Raw genomic sequence first — 17305 nt, 5'->3', positions numbered from 1 at the left:
GTGTGTGTGTGTGTGTGTGTTGTCATCGAATGCAGCAACATGAATGAATCTCAAAAGCATGCTAAGAGAAAGAATCCAGCCTTTAAGGGTACATTCTGTATGATTCATTTATATGACATGAGGGGTGAGAGCAAGGGAGAGTTGCAAGAGTACAGAGAACAAAATCAGATTCAGAGTTATCAGGGCCCTTGAGTTCATGCTTTTGTTTTGTCCCCTTGAACCTAGGTGAGTCTGTGACATGCTCTAACCAACACATTGCAATAGAATGGATGTCACTCCACTTCCATAAGCATTAAGGTCTAGCAGTTTTTGCTTCCATGCTCTTGGGAGCTCTGAGCTGCTATGGGAGAAGTCCAGCTACACTAGTGGAGAGGTCATATGGAGACCCTACAAGCAGAGGTCCCCTAGTGAGAAAGAAGCCCTGAAATGACATGTAGAAGCACCAAGGAGCCCAATCAACCCAATCAACAAAGAAAGCCAGTGGGAAGATGAGGGGTAAGTGCCCTTATTAATTCACCCTCCCCAGCAATCCCTAGGTGCCCAGAGCACCATCTGCAAGACTAACACTGGAGACAACAACAAGTTGGGCTCAAATGGAAGTGTTGTCCCTGATGAGCTGTGTGGGTCAGTCACTTCAGCTCTGTGAGTCTCTGTGTGGGCAAGCTACAAGACTGCCATGCTTCTGGCAGCAATCAAATCTGATGCTCTAAGTCAGGGGTCCCCAGCCTCTGGGATCTACTAGCTGATGATGATCTGCGGTAGAGCTGATATAATAACAGATATAAAGTGCACAATAAATGTGATGCGCTTGAATCATTCCAAAACCACCCCCCCTTCCCTGGTCCATGAAAGACTGTCTTCTGTGAAACCAGCCCCTGGTGCCTAAAAGGTTGGGGGCCGCTGCTCTACGTAACTGGATTCATAACAAAGAATGAGTCAGGTGACACCTCGGCCACCTGCAGGTCTCACACCCACGTGGAGTAATCAACCAGCCATCACCTTGAAATATCACTTCTCCAAATGATGGACTCTGTAGAGCCTGGGTCATTTTAAAAATAGTAGCAACCCCTCCCAAACCTGACTCAGTGGGAAGTGACACTCACATTTAGGTGAACCGTGTTATACCGGCTTTTGTGAGTGGAATTGTCTGGATGTGAAGATAGGATATGATGTGCAGTGGGCTTCCCAGGTGACGCTAGCGGTAAAGAACCTGTGTGTCAGGGCAGGAGCTGTAAAAGACGCGGGTTTGATCTCCAGGTCAGGAAGATCCCCTGGAGGCGGGCATGGCAACCCACTCCAGTATTCTTGCTAAGGAATCCCATGGACAGAGGAACATAGTGGGCTATAGTCCACGGGGTCACAAAGAGTTGGACATGACTGAGCGATTTAGCATACATGCGTGATGTGCAGTATTAATGTAAAAACACCCTGTCAGGGGATTTTATAGTAGCAATAAGTCACATATCGGTGTTTCCATTTATATATACAGAAAATGCCTAAATGTGTCTTTGGAGTCAATAAAATCCAGATAAGACATATGCTTTTGACATATACATATGTATCTTGTGTGTGTGTCTGTGTGTACACACACACACATAGAGGTTTTTCAGGTAGAATGTGTAACTCCCCATCAGCCAGTGGCCCAGCTGAAGCCCCAAGCCTGCCTCCAAATTCCTATTTTCTGAACTGAGTCCCTCCCACACTGTTCAGTAAAACGTGGAGGTTCAGCCTGGCTGCCCTTGCCATGATTTATTCATTGCCTCTCATCTGAAATTTCCCAGTGTCTCCAGGTCTTTGATGCAAATCAACCCGGTTCTACAGCCTCCCTCAGATGCCTTTTTACTCCCTGAGGGTCTTTAGCTGGAAGACTGCATGCAATTAAATGTAAGGCTTCCTAAATTCAACCTTTCTCAGCCCACACACAGTTTTCCTCCAGTTGGTGGAATAAAACATCCTCTCAACATTGGAAAGCTCTCCTCCCCCAAGCATCAAGGCTTCTTCAGGGGATGGGTGATGAGCCAAGCCACGCTGCAGTCGTCAGGTGTGTCAAAAGCATCCCGAACCTACCATTTGCCCATAAAGCATAACACAGAGACACTCGAAAAGGAAATTATTAGAAAATTGCTTTTCATCATAATTACCACAAATAACAAAGGAGAAACCAACTAAAGCAATGACTTAGAAAAGTGACTCAGTTTGGGCAATTACACAGATAAAAGCTGCATTCAGCGAGCCGCTCATACAAATTTATTGTTCTCCGCCAACACTGATTATTTAGAGAGCTACAGTAAATATTTCACCATATGCTTCTAATAACTCAGAATATTTTTCTTAGAAGAGGACACATCTTCAGGACACTCTTAACATTGTAGATTACTAAGGGTATCAGCACTCTTAGAGAAAGCAGGTTTGAGTAAAAATATTAATACATTTTTCTTCCTTTTAGAACAATAGAAGACTGAGATACATGATGAGGACAAAAGGCATGAAGCACTAGACAAAGACTGGGAAACAATGATTTTATTTGCCTGAACCTAAATAAAATCTATACCAGAAATTAATTTTTATAAAAACAAAAAACACCTAATCAAATGTAGGACTCAGGCTATCTGGGAGCTTCCCAAGTGGCTCAGTGATAAAGAATCTGCTTGCCAATGCACAGGACATGTGGGTTGGATCCCTGGGTCAAAAAGATCTCCTAGAGTGGGAAATGGTAACCCACTTGTAGTATTCTTGCCTGGAGAATCCCATGGACAGCGGAGCCTGGCGGGCTACCGTTCATGGGGCTGCAAAGAGTTGGACACCACTGAGCATGCATGCAGGATATTTGCCGATCGTAGTTCCTTTCCTACAGATATCCAATCAATCGATTAATTTAAAAGAAAACCAACTTCACCTGACAATACCCATTTCCTTTTCTCTTACTTTCTCCAAGCACTTGACATCATTGACATGTTAGGCGCCTAGATGTTTGCTCATTATCTGCCTCCCCAGTAGAATGCAAGCTTCATGAGAGCAAGAGCCTGTTCTTCCTTTCCCACTGAATCTCCAACATCTAGAACATCACCTTAACACATAGGAGATAGTACAGAATGATTGTTTGATGAATGAATGAATGAATGCACTTAGACCAGTACCAGACATAGCCTGATGTTACCCATTTCATTGTTTTCACCACCTTATTAACTCACATGAATTGCAATTTTCCCTAGATTGTCTATGAAATATCAGTAGCCCAAAAAAGTTCTCGACTCAATTAGAAATGACAACTGATCTTTATACTCTCTTTGGGCACTAGTCATCTTTTACCTACAGCTAGTAGATGATTTTGCTGCTTGTATATTATGATATGTCAACAACAATGTTCATAATATAGTTAAGGCCTGGCTTAAGCAACATTGTGAAGCAGATTAAGTTCGGGATACTTCATCCCCTCTTTCTGTACTTTTCTCTCTTTTCTGAGCTTTCTGTTACTTAAGTCAATTTATTTCTCCTATTGTGGAAAAAGAGTTGTCTTATAAACAAATTCAGAGTTCCCTGTTAGTTATTTAAAGTACTGTCTCTCTCAGTATGTTTGAATTTAAGACAGGACAATAGAGATAGAATAATTCTTAACCTGATGCTCAGAATCTGTAACTTTTGGAAACTGTTACCCTGTGGTGGGTAGGGGAGGCAGACAGGGATGGGTCTTTCCATCACACCTGAAGTGACATTAATGGGGGGACTTTGGCCCACCATAGTTAGTTACAAAGAGCTGGACACGATTTAGCAGCGGAACAACAACAGCAAGTTAGTGGCTTAGACTGCCTCGTCTTCACTTACAGGCGCACTCCTTCTGAACCGAGCATGAGAGGGCAGAGGACGCTGATAGGCCCCAATAACTCCAAAGTGCTTTCCAATGAGTGCTTTCACTCTTTCATATAAAACTCATGCAGTGAAAACAGCATGGGATTGTGAGTAGAAAGGCCCTGCCTCCCATTAAGAAACACTAATATTTCAGTGCACAGGGCCTCAGTCACACACGCATGGGATATGATTGCTAAATAAATAAATTGATAAAATTTTAAAATAAAACAGACAGATCAAAAGATTTGGTAATATTTACGAGAAAGGAGTACTCTTGCCTGGCAAATCCCATGGACGGAGGAGCCTGGTGGGCTGCAGTCCATGGGGTCGCTAAGAGTCGGGCACGACTGAGCGACTTCACTTTCACTTTTCACTTTCATGCATTGGAGGAGGAAATAGCAACCCACTCCAGTGTTCTTGCCTGGAGAATCCTAGGGACAGGGGAGCCTGGTGGGCTGCCGTCTACAGGGTCGCACAGAGTCAGACATGACTGAAACGACTTAGCAGCAGCAGCAGGAGAAAGGAGAGGAAGGGATGCGAAGAAGCAAAGTCAGTATGTACAGTTAAAGCCTTAATATCAGCAAAAGTCATTCTGTGGCTGTATTGCAGTTTCTCAGCAATAAAATTCCATGAAAATGACTCTTCTAAATTGTCAAGGGCCCAATCTTTGCACTACACGAACCAAACTCCTAAGAGATTCAATAGTTGTTTGTTTTGTCTCTGGTTTTAATATCCTACAGTAATACATTTTGATTAAGTCAGTAAATTACAGTGGGGAAAGAGATATCAATTTCAAAAGCAAACTCAGACACTTCATACTGGATGGTTACGCCTAAGCACAAGGTTTCCAAAGTCTGACTTCCATCTTCACTCAGCATCAAATTAAAGGGTTTTAAAACAATAAAAAATACATGAATCCCTTTCACAAGCAGGATGGAAGTGAATGAGGATATACATGAAATAGTTTCAGAAACACAGACTTTTTCATTACTCAATGATATTTTTTACTTAATAAATAAGAGGTCAATGATATGTTGAATAACTGCTAAGAAATATTTATCTGTGTGATCAATTGCTTAAAAAATGGTGCAATAAATTAATCAGTCAGGTGCTTTATTCTCATTTTTATAGTCATAATAATTTCTTAATGCACATCTGAACATAATATATGCACTTTAAACAAAACAACTAGACCATCACTGAGTAACACAAAAATTTGATTTCCAGAACTAAAAAAAAAAAAAAAAAAAAAACTGTCTCAAAGTAAGTAATATAAAAATATTGAATGGCCCAGAAAAAGATTTTTTTTTAATTTTAGAAAAAGATTTTTTGAGTTAGTTTTACATTTGCCTCCTGTGTTATTTTACTACTTTCATGGCAAATGGCTCAGTGTGGACAGAGTATAGCATCAGGGTGAATGGAAGAAATCTCAGAGCAGCTAACTTTATTATTTTTTTTTTGCATTTTTTTAATTTTATTTTTAAACTTTACGATATTGTGTTAGTTTTGCCAAATATCGAAATGAATCCGCCACAGGCATACACGTGTTCCCCATCCTGAACCCTCCTCCCTCCTCCCTCCCCATACCATCCCTCTGGGTCGTCCCAGTGCACCAGCCCCAAGCATCCAGTATCGTGCATTGAACCTGGACTGGCGACTTGTTTCATACATGATATTATACATGTTTCAATGCCATTATCCCAAATCTTCCCACCCTCTCCCTCTGAGTATCCACTTTGTCCTAGGCATGATAGGAGTACAGGGGACACTTCTGTACACTGGAAAGCTCTGCTCAACTTCCCTGCTTAATCTGTATCTGTAATATCACATAACTCTACATCCTGCTCCTCTATCCAAGACCCAGACACAGCAGACTATGCTAGCAGAGAACAACCGGCTGAACAACCCACAGGCAGGGCTTGACCAACAGATTCTCCCTCCAGAACAAAAACCAAGACACTGAAGCTGAGAGGTCGGCAGAGCTGACCACATGTATGCTGGCAAGTGGGCAGAGAAAGGCCGTCCTGGGAGAGAAATGGGAACCTCAGCCAGGTACACGGAAGGCAGTCAGTGAGGCAACACGAGGGGAGAACTGCACACACAGACAGACTGGGTAGAGACGGATAAATTGAGGCAGAGGCTACAGACAAAGACGGACAGCAACAAGGAGAGATGGAGAGAGATGACAGAGACTGATCAAGACAGGTGGCGGCAACAGAGTTGGACAACAGAGACGATCAGTGGCAGGCAGCAACTCACAGAGACGATCAGGGAGAGAGATGGGGAAAGGAGAGAAGACAGGGTGCGAACAGAGGGGGAGCAGGGGTGAGGGGCAAGGGGAGCCAACACAGAATGAGCCGGAACTGAAGAGCAAGCAGCCCCAAGCTAGAGACCCACAGACACATCTAGAGAGATAGTGAGGAGAGAGCTCAAAGCCCTCAGAGTTGGTACAGGAAAGATAGATTAAGGGCCAGAGAGAGATACAGAGAAGAAAACCAGAACATTCCAAGAGAAGGCACTGCTGGAGACAAGTGAGAGGCAGGCATTGAGAAGCTAGGAGAGAGAATGACAAAGTTAATTCCTGTATCAGGACCCAGGGAGCAGGGGCCACCCCAGCGGCCCATGTCACAGATCTCAACCTAAGTCAGCCTCCAGTGATGGAAACAGCTCACTGTGACACTGGCCACAGTTCTCCAACTCGGCCAGAGCTGGCTCACCTGACCCTAGAAAATAGGACCAGCCAGCCTTAAAAGGAAATCTCCAACCCGCCAGCCAAACATGCTCTGGGTCTGAGATGCCTCTCCTAATGCTCTATAAAATTCACTCCTGGGCTTCCCTGGTGGCTCAGTGGTAAAGAATCCACCTGCCAGTGCAGGGGACATGGGTTCCATCCCTGGTCTGGGAAGATCCCACATGCAAAGCAGCTAAACCCATTCACCACAACTATTGAGCCTGTGCTCTAGAGCACGAGAATTTCAACTGCTGAAGCCCACGTGTGCCCTGGAGGGCTCAGCAACAAGAGAAGCCACCGCAATGAGAAGCCTGCACACCGCAAGTACAGAGTAGCCCCTGCTCCCCACAACTCGAGAAAAGCCTGCACGGCAATGAAGACCCCGTGTGTCAGTCGCTCAGTCACGTCTGACTCTGCGAATCCATGGACTGTAGCCCACCAGGCTCCTCTATCCATGGGATTTTTCAGGCAAGAAGACCAGAGTGGGTTGCCATTCCCTTCTCCAGGTGAGGACCCAGTACAGCCAATAAATAAAATCATTAAAAAAAGAAAAACCTCGCTCCTGCCCCAAATCCCTTGGAAAGCATATTCTTCCACCACAGGTGAGCCCTGCACTCCCACAGTCCATGGATTGTTTTCCCTTAAAGGACATCAACATCATTACTAACTTGCTTTAGCTTCATCATTTGACAAGAGTAACAGAGAAAAGCGGCACAGTGAATGAAGTCAGGCAGGAGCACAACCCCTGAATGACCTAGCCAGGTGGGAAAAGTATCAAAGGGGATTTTAGCTGACAGAAGAATGACTAAAAATTAGAACCTCCTCCATCTTTAAAAACTATCAGCTATCATTTCAAAGTGGCAGATCAAGAACATGTATTTACTTCCTCATCCTTGAATGATGGCTGGAAAATTCAAAGGGATATTCCCACAACATCAACGGGAAGGGTCACCAGTAGGCAAGAGCTAAGTTTCTGGAAGATGAAGGACAAGTGGAGGATGAAATGCAGCAGAGGAAGCCATGATTTTAAGATTCCAAAGGGATTTGGACAAGGAAGGGGCTAATGAGAACTGTTAGCTACTATCTAAGGCAGGAATGGGATTTGAGCAAAAACTGGGAAACCAATAGAAAGTCAATAGAGAAAAAGTCCACTCACCCTCCGACACATACCCTCCATCCAAACACCCTGGCAGCCATGCCTCTACCTCTCAAGTAAAGAAACACATGGGGCTGGCTCAGAAGCAGTAGTCTGCCAACTGCAACATCCATCAGAAGTGCCTGGAGAACTCAGTAAAACACAGATAACAAGGCCCCATCCCCTGAGTTTTTGATTCGCTACATATAAGGTTGTTGTTATAATTGCCAAGTCATGTCCAACTCCTTTGTGACTGCATGAAGCGCAGCCCACTAGGCTCCCCTGTCCATGGGATTCTCCCGACAAGAACACTGGAGTGGGTTGCCATTTCCTTCTCCAGGGGATCTTCCCAACCCAGGAATCAAACCCACGTGTCTTGCATTGGCAGGCAGATTCTTCACCACTGAGCCATCAGAAATAAGATTTGCCCCAAGAATTTGCATTCCTATCAAGTTCCTAAAGGTTCTACCACTAGAAATTAAATGAAGGCAATTTTACTTAATCTCTTTTTTAAACCTCAGTTTCTGCAGTAGTAAAACGGAATAGTGAGAGTGCTCACAGAACAGTCTTAGTGAGATCAGAGATGATACGTGTGCAATCTTTGGCACACTGCCAGACACACATATGAGAAAGGTTTTTTAATTTGCCCAAGTCATGGTTATAACCAGTGATTATAATTGATGCTTTTAACAAGTATTTGTTTGCTTCTAATGTTTTTTGAATTCTGAGAATTTGAAAAGTGGAAAAAGATGGAAAAAGAACATGAAAATATCTCATTAAGCCTGTAGGTGACCAAGTTGTTGAGCTGCAAAGCAAGGACAGGTGCATGCTACCTTCACCAGGCAGAACACAGGTATTTTTCTTTCTGTTGAAGAGAAGAACCTGAATTCATACCTTCTCACCAAGGTCATGCCCACGACTGATACTGGTCTGGACAACAGGCTACTGAGAAGGTACTTGTCCAGGGAATGGGTAACAGGTTCTATGGTCAGAGTCCTGGCAGGTAAATAATGACACATTTAAGCGTGTAATTAGAAGAGGATTTAATCAAGGAACTATTAAGAAATGCATGGGTCAGGTGGTAAACCAACTCTCTTGAGAAGAAAAAGCTCTGATTTATATCATTTGACAATTTCTGAGGGGTAAATATTCCCACATGGCAGAGTTCAAGCTACCAAGTTCCCTGAACTAGGAATACAGAAAAGATGAGCATAACCACATCTTGAGAGATAGTATTGATACCAGCCAGCTGCACCTGCCCCAGCATACCATGGGGGAAAAACTCAGGGACAGTGCAGGACCCCCAGCATTAGTAACCTTTGCAAACTGCAAGGTTTAGCCAAACCCAAAGAGAGTGATGGAGAAGGCAATGGTACCCCACTCCAGTACTCTTGCCTAGAAACTCCCATGGACGGAGGAGCCTGGTAGGCTGCAGTCCATGGGGTCACTAAGAGTTGGACACGACTGAACAACTTCACTTTCACTTTTCACTTTCCTGCATTGGAGAAGGAAATGGCAACCCACTCCAGTGTTCTTGCCTGGAGAATCCCAGGGACAGGGGAGCCTGGTGGGCTGCCATCTATAGGGTCACACAGAGTCGGACACGACTGAAGCGACTTAGCAGTAGCAGCAAAGAGAGTGAGCTGCAGATGTAACCTTTAATCAAAGTAAAACAGATAGGCTACAATGATGACCTTGCAGGGAGGAAACTAGAGAATAAATACTACAATCTCCCCCTCCTCCTTCCCCATCTCACGGTGGTATGAAGCCAGCCAGGAGTCAGGAAGCAAGGGAGCCTACAGACATAATCCACATAGGTCACCCTCCCAGGATGCAGAGCAGGTTACAGAAGAAAAAAGACTGGCCCAGCGATAAAGAATCTGCTTGCCAATGCAGGAGATGCGACAAACGCAGGTGTGATCCCTGGGTTGGGAAGATCCCCTGGAGTAGGAAATGGCAACCCACTCCAGTATGCTTGCCTGGAAAATCCCATGGACAGAGGAGCCTGGTGGCTACAGTCCTTGGGGTTGCAAAGAGTCAAACACGACTGAGCACAACAGAAGATAAAGCAGTACACTGGCCCTTGTAGGTGGTCAAAGCACAACCTTAAAGATTGCAGCATAGAATGCTAATCAATTCAGTCCCAATAATGCTGAGAGGAAACAAAAATAAAGAAAATCAAAACATAAAAATCCATGTAGATGAAGTAAATATATTTTCTTCGCCAGTTATAAAGCTCTAGTCTAAATACGCTTTCCAAATTCATTCTTAATAGAAACTGAAGTTAAGCGGTAGATAAATATTGGTAAAATTTGTCCAAATAGTATCATCTTTCAGATGCTAATTCCAGCACTCTGAGAACGATGGTGGCGGGTTCCTACATCACTGCTGTAAGGAAAGGAGGAAGTAACTAGAGGCCATTCCTCTTCTTTATAAAAGTTCCTGAACTGTGGTGCTGGAGAAGACTCTTGAGAGTCCCTTGGACTGCAAGGAGATCACACCAGTCAATCCTAAAGGAAATCAGTCCTGACTATTCATTGGAAGGACTGATGCTGAAACTCCAATACTTTGGCCACCTGATTCAAAGAATTGACTCATTGGAAAAGACCCTAATACTGGGAAAGACTGAAGGCAGGAGAAGGGGATGACAGAGGATGGGATGGTTTGATCATCTACTCAAATAGACATGAGTTTGAGCAAGTTCCAGGAGTTGGTTAAGAACAGGGAAGCCTGGTGTGCTGACCATGGGGTCACAAACAGTAGGACACTACTGAGGAAATGAACTGAACTGATGTCACCAAGACCCTTTAAAAAGCTATGAGGAATGGGAGCCTTGAGGCACTCTCATTTAATAATTAACATTAATAATTACAAGATTAACTCAATTTCAGAACATCAGTTTTATGCAACATAAGACTAATAGAAAGAGCTGTCATTTTAATTGATAGAATGAACAATCTTAGGATGAGTAAGCAAACAGATTCTGATTAGTGGCATAATTCTCTAGTACCTAATCAAAAGAGCTGTAAGTAGTTTTTTCCCTCAGCAGCCACACAGGACTGTTAGAATAGAGACCATGAGAACTGAGGGAGGTGCCAAAGTTGGCCAGACTGCAATCTGTTCAGCAAGACTGTACTTGCACAGAGAGCAGCCAGGGCATCAGACAAAGCCCAATATCTAAGACAGGCTGGAATCGCACAGCAGCGGGTGAGCAACCCGAGACCACGTGCCAAAGAGGACAGTGCAATGGGACATCCCAGAGGAGGGAGAGGCTATTAAGAAAACATCCACCACATCAAAACAAAGCTTCATACATCCTGCAGTTGTCCCCTTTAAATTGACGTAAGGGACCTGGGCGTCCCATATCCAATCTCACAAAAAAAGAATGAGCTATAAAATCTAAGAATAAGTTTGGGTGAGACGTTTATAATGGAAAAAATGTGTGGTAAGTACTGAGTCGGCATAGCATCTCTTAAATCTTTGCTGAGGTTTGCAACGCATGTTGGTCTTCATCCCTCTGCAATGAGCCGCAGCGTCACAAACATCACGCACATTTTAGGAGTCCCAGGCTCAAGCACAGCATCACGCACAGAGGGGGCCCACCACGTCTATGAAGCTGAGCTGGAGGCTAGTCTTAGCTTTTCAGTCTGTCTTTGAGTTTTGATTCCTCCATGATATCACTGCCCCCACTTCAGTCACTTTCTTTCTTTCCCTAAAATAAACATGTCATTCACCTCCTAGTCCCTTCTCACTTCCAGCCTGAATTCTTACATATGTCCCCGGAGTTTTTCCATTTGAGAAAATGAGTCTCTCACACACACACTTGCATGTGTCCTTTGCACACAATTCTCATTGTGCGAGTCTTTCCTATCATTTACCATCATGGTGCGGGAGTTCACACTACAGGAATATTTAAACACAGAGTAGATAGCGAGAGCTGGACAATGAAAAGAAGGCTGAGTACTGAAGGACTGACGCTTTTGAACTGTGGTATTAGAGAGGACTCTTGAGAGTCCGTTGGACTGCAAGGAGATCAAACCAGTCAAGCCTAAAGAAAATCAACCCTGAATATTCATTGGAGGGACTGATGCTGAAGCTGAAACTCCAATACTTGGCCACCTGATGCGAAGAACTAACTCATTGGAAAAGACTCTGATGCTGAGAAAGACTGATGGCTGGAGGAGAAGGGGACAACAGAGGATGAGATGGTTGGATGGCATCACTGACTCAATGGACATGAGTTTAAGTAAGCTTCAAGAGAGTGTGAGGGACAGGGAGGCCTGGCGTGCTGCAGTCCATGGGGTCACAAAGAGTCAGACACGACTGAACAACTGAACAACAAGAAGATAGTGAAACCTCCCAAAGGACAAGGGCAAGTTTTGTTTTCATTTCATTTTGATCACGTGCTCACCATTAACATGACCCTGAGTGACCCTGCTTTATTGGTTACTAGATTGGGCAGTGCCATTATTAAAGGATAAAATAGCATGTGTCGACAAGGGTGTGCTGTGGAGTGCTGAAAACTCTCATACACTGCTGGAGGGAGTGAAAAATGATACAAGCCCTTTGGAAAACTGTCTAGCAGCATCTGCCACAGTTAAACAGAGGCATCCTATGTACACGCTCAATATACGCCCAAAAGACATGAAAAATATCTGTAGCAGCATTAACAGCAAAAGTCTGCAAACAACTCACACGTGGTTGGAGGAGGTCAGTGAGAGGATGTGACCGCTAGCTGACCATTGAGCTGGACCCAAACAATCAGAGGCGCCTCACCCCTCCCCTGTCCTTGGGATGTACATTCTGCCCACTGCTCCCACAGTAGGAGCCATCCCAAGGAGAGAGGAGGGTGTTGTTGAGACCATCTAGACCAGCAGTCCCCAGCCTTTTCGGCACCAGGGACTGATTTCGTAGAAGACAATTTTTCTACAGGTGGAGGGGGATGGTTTCAGGATGATTTAAGCGTATTACATTTATTGTGCACTTTATTTCAATTACTACATCAGCTCCACCTCAGATCATCAGGCATCAGATCCCAAAGGTTTGGGACCCCTGATCTGAGTGAATATGTGACTGAATCCAGTAAAGGCCTCTTTTTAACGTTTAAGTTTTGGCAGGTGGGTGTGGAGATCTACTCACATTGCAGTGCCCAAGACAAACCCAATGAGTTCCCTCACTTATTAAAGCTGCCACCTACCAGTAGAGAGTGGGCTGTCTCTTTCTTCCACCTCTCCTTGCCCTCCCTATAAGGGGGGTATCCATCAAAGTAGAATGGATAAATACACTGCATAGTGTGGTCATTCCATAAAGTGCTATATAGCAGTGAAAAATGAACAATGAAAGCACATGCAACAGCAGCACGGAGGAGTCATCAGCTGATGAAGGATCCATGCTGCACGTCCCATGCATATAAAGCTCAAAACAGACAAAGTGAACTAGTGTTCAGGAATGCAAAACAAGTGAAATTATGGGGCAGAATATGAAGAAATTATGGTCACCATGAACTCAGGAGATATCTCCCTTTGGGAAGTAATGAACATGGGAACAGGAAGGTCCCAGGAGTCCTGGAGTGCTGGCAAGATCTCACTAAGGTGGTGACAGAACATTATAGAAATGTATTAATCTACACACGGTGATTTCATGTGCATTTTTATTATTTTAAAACAAACCAAAAAAAAGTTTTAAAAAAACAAGGAAGAGGGGAACTTCCCTGGTGGCACAGTGGATGAGAATTTGCCTGCCAATGCAGGGGACCCAGGTTCAATCCCTTGTCCAGGAAGATCCCACATGCCACAGAGCAACTAAAGCCCGTGAGTCACAACTACTGAGCCCGCGTGCATAGAGCCCGCGCTCCACAAGAGAGGCCGCTGGAATGAGAAGCCCACACACTGCAGCTTCTTTGAACAAATAACTAAAGTATATTTTAAACGTTTATTTACAAGCCATTAACTATCTAACCAAAAATAAAGAGGCAGGGAAGAAACAGGGAGCTTCAAGGTAATGTCGAAGAAACCACTGCCAAATGGAGTCCAATCATCAGTGAAGAGTTAGTGTTGGAAAGAACGAAGCCAAAGAGTCCATTTATCACAATGTTCCTCAAAGGCTTCTATTCTTTTATGATAGATTATTAAAATATATGGATTTCATAAAAGTCAGGGAGTTTGGAAAACGTGTTGCCTTACATTAAATCAGAGGCTCCGTCTTCTCAATCTCCCAGCTACTGTCAGCCAATAGATTAAACCTGTGAGTCTTTCAGAGAAAGCGAACGGAGCCAAGGTTGAGGATTATCTTCGAACATATTACAAGGGAAAAAAAAAAACAACAACAGTTCTGTTGAACTGGTAATAATTCAGATTACCACCTACTCTGTGTTCAGAGCAATATGGGACTTTAATCAGTTTTCTGTTTCATAAATATTCCCATGGCTCAACACTTTCTGAGGAGACGCAACATTACCCATGGCTCTCATCCTGTTTGCTAAGTACCTACATCAACAACCTGAACCAACTTAACGCCGTACAAAAACACAGCTGATTTAGCAATCTGTAAATTATACATGTACATAAATCTGTACCCAAATGTGTCATGTTTCACTCCTGCTAACATGCATGGGTTCTTAACTGGCACCTACAATTGTTTGATATAGGTTTACGGACACTAAAACATATGTTCTGCCTAGAATGGGACCATTTAGGGTAATATTTTTGTAGTTTCCTGGCACTGAGATCTGACAGCCTCCCTAAGACAGATCTATTTGCTTCAGCAAGGATTCTGACAGTAAGTGCTACAGATTTAAGCAACCATCAAAAAATATTCTGGAACAACACTTTTCAAGCATGAATATCAAGAGAAACAGGCTGGCTTTGCCTAAGTGGCCACAAAGTCAGTAGAAGGATCTGAAATGATGATAGTCAAAATCAAATCCAATCCGGGGCGCTAATTATGCCCTCTGACTACTTACAGCTAAGCAAAAAAAAAAAAAAAAAAACAGGTAATTTCTTTCAAATGGTTTCAGGATATATAAAAGAAAATTAAACTAGATTTAAGTCCCACCAAGACCAGGAATCTTTTAAACTTTTTTAGAAATAAAATGTCAGATCTAAATAAGAGTTGTAGCCAGGAAACACTGTGGAATTAGAGCCGGGTCCTGGGACCCAGACTCACTAGAATGTAACTTACTGAAGGTAAAGAGGATCTCCTGCTTTCTACTATATCCCCAGCATTCAATAAATATGCTCAATAAATCTTTGTTGAATGAACAAACCAGTAACAACTGCTGACTAGTCCCTGAGCTGCCTCTTACTAAATGTAGGTAAATGACTTAACCTGAAGATCCTTAATCCCTGAATTTCTAAAATGGAGACACTGCACTCCTTTGCTGGCTTATGAGAATCAAAAGTGATGTTCCATGGAAAGTGACTTAATACTTTACAAAAGGCACAGAGAGAGAGAGAGAGAGAGAGAGAGAGAGACTGTGTGTGTGTGTTACCCCACCTGTGACTCCAACTAAACCACTGACAAAGGTGAAAACACTGCCCTTCCTTGAAACAGAATTAGCTTGTCCTTTGCCCTATGATTCTGCTTGGATGTGGCAGCATGGCTGTTAGCCAAAATAGATGCTGTTCTTGTTGTTGTAACATTTTATTTAATCTCCACTGGGAAATTGTGCTTCTCTAGAGAATGGTAATACAAGGAAGGTCATTTCAAGGTAGAGTATAAGAAGCATGACACGGGGGTCAAAGGGCTTAGGGGTTCATCAGTTCTGCCCTTAAATCTTTGAGAAAATCCACTTGCTTTTGTTTCTTTATACCACGTTAGGGAAGGAGAGGTAGACAACAAAGCATCTAAGGCCTGTCTCAGTTCTATTTTCCAGATACCAGATATTCAAATGCCCCAGAACAAAGCCAGTTCTATTATCCATTAGCACATAATGAGAGATTTTTTTAAAGGATGATGAAAACAGTTCTACAAGCTAAGTCACAATGGCTGGAGAAACAATGATGCTATAAGAAAGATGAATGATTCCTTCTAGAGCTGCCTCAGGCACTGTCTGCCTGCCACTTCCAATTAGTCACTTAACATTCCTGGGACTCAGTGTTTTGATCTGTAAAAGAGGAACAATAATACTGCATAGGACCACTGGGAGAAAATACCTAAGAAAATTATCAAAAAGTACTATTTTAAGGTAAATGCTATTTAAACAATTTCATGCCCCCCTCCCAAAAAGGCTGGTGGATTCTAGAAGGAGACAATCAATATTTTTAAATAGATTTTTTCCATCACAGTAAAATAACATGATGCTGGTAGATACTGTGATACTTCTAAGAGTCCAGATTGTTTTTCCTATTTGGGCTCAGGAAATACGAAGACAGGGGTCACTAAAAACTGAAATCTCACAACCTTGAAACAGTAGATCATTTTAAATGTTCATCCGTCTTTCCTCCCAAGATGTTTTGGTTTCGTTGTTGATGTTGTTTTGGTTGGTTGGTTAATTGAAGTCAAGCTGTTGGAATTGGAGCTGAAATTAAAGCGCCAGCGCTGACAACATTGCCTGCTACTTATTCTATTAACATTCCATGTCTGCTTACAGAGGGGAGGAAGCGCCAAGAAGATCAACTAAATCAGAAAGTATCCTGCCTTCTCAGTTCCAGGAGTTTTTGTAATCGTGTCAACTCCAGAATTCGTATCTTTTTTTTTGTCATTTTACTGTGGTTATTAGCTCCATGATTCTTCACTTCCTCCTATAAGCCTAAGGAACCTTGTGATTGTCACTTTTAAGATTCTCTTACCACTCTCTCCACTCAAAAACATGATAAGGTATATATTAGATATAGTTTTCCCTCATATTTAAAGGGCGCTACCTCTTCACCAAAAAAATGCAGTTGTCATTGATTCTTATGAGAAAGTTGATGTCACTGTCAATGGGATCCTCAAATAGCACGACTCCCTTGATAACCCACAACAGGCCAATAACAACAGCAATCACAGCAAATTAACTCTTAAACAGCGATTTTACTTAAAGAGCCATGATCATCTGCAGCTTTTTCACAGCCGAAGAGTTCATTGTGGCTGTTCACATAGTAATTAGCATGCTCTTCTCTCCTCAGGTAATGGCTGGGACTCTGTTAGAAAGCCACCTTAGTTTGAGGAAGCCCTTGAAAGGAAAAGGGCTTCCCTTGTCGCTCAGCTGGTAAAGAATCCACCTGCAATGCAGGAGACCTGGGTTCAATCCCTGGGTTGGGAAGATCCCCTGGCGAAGGGAAAGGCTACCCACTCCAGTATACTGGCCCGGAGAATTCCATAGACTGTGTAGACCACGGGGTAGCAGAGAGTCGGACAGGACTGAGGAACTTTCACTTTCACTTTTGAAAGGAAAGGTGATTGACCAGAAATTCAAGAGGCACATTTCTAAAAAGTGCCTGAATAATACATGATGATTTGCTATCCCAGTTGATGTTATTTATTAGAAGATAAATTTAAATCTGTTTTTAATTATAAAGAGTATTTTCTAGTAGCATAAGTCACTTTCATGCCCTTCCCCTGAATCCCAAACTAAATCCTAATAGAAGTGCAGAGTTTTAACACAATTTCCT

At 43.1% G+C, this 17305-nt stretch overlaps 1 protein-coding gene across 2 annotated transcripts in view; it reads right to left on the bottom strand.

The window, feature by feature from the left end:
• Window positions 1–17305, bottom strand: part of KCNH1 (potassium voltage-gated channel subfamily H member 1) — a 448093-nt gene that overhangs the window by 429407 nt on the left and 1381 nt on the right. The gene's annotated exons all lie outside the window — the stretch shown is intronic.

The sequence above is a fragment of the Bos javanicus genome, chromosome 16 (assembly GCF_032452875.1).
Source record: "Bos javanicus breed banteng chromosome 16, ARS-OSU_banteng_1.0, whole genome shotgun sequence".
Taxonomy (NCBI): Eukaryota; Metazoa; Chordata; class Mammalia; order Artiodactyla; family Bovidae; genus Bos; species Bos javanicus.
Note: the sequence above shows the minus strand (reverse complement) of the source record. Positions and strands in the feature narration are given on the sequence as shown.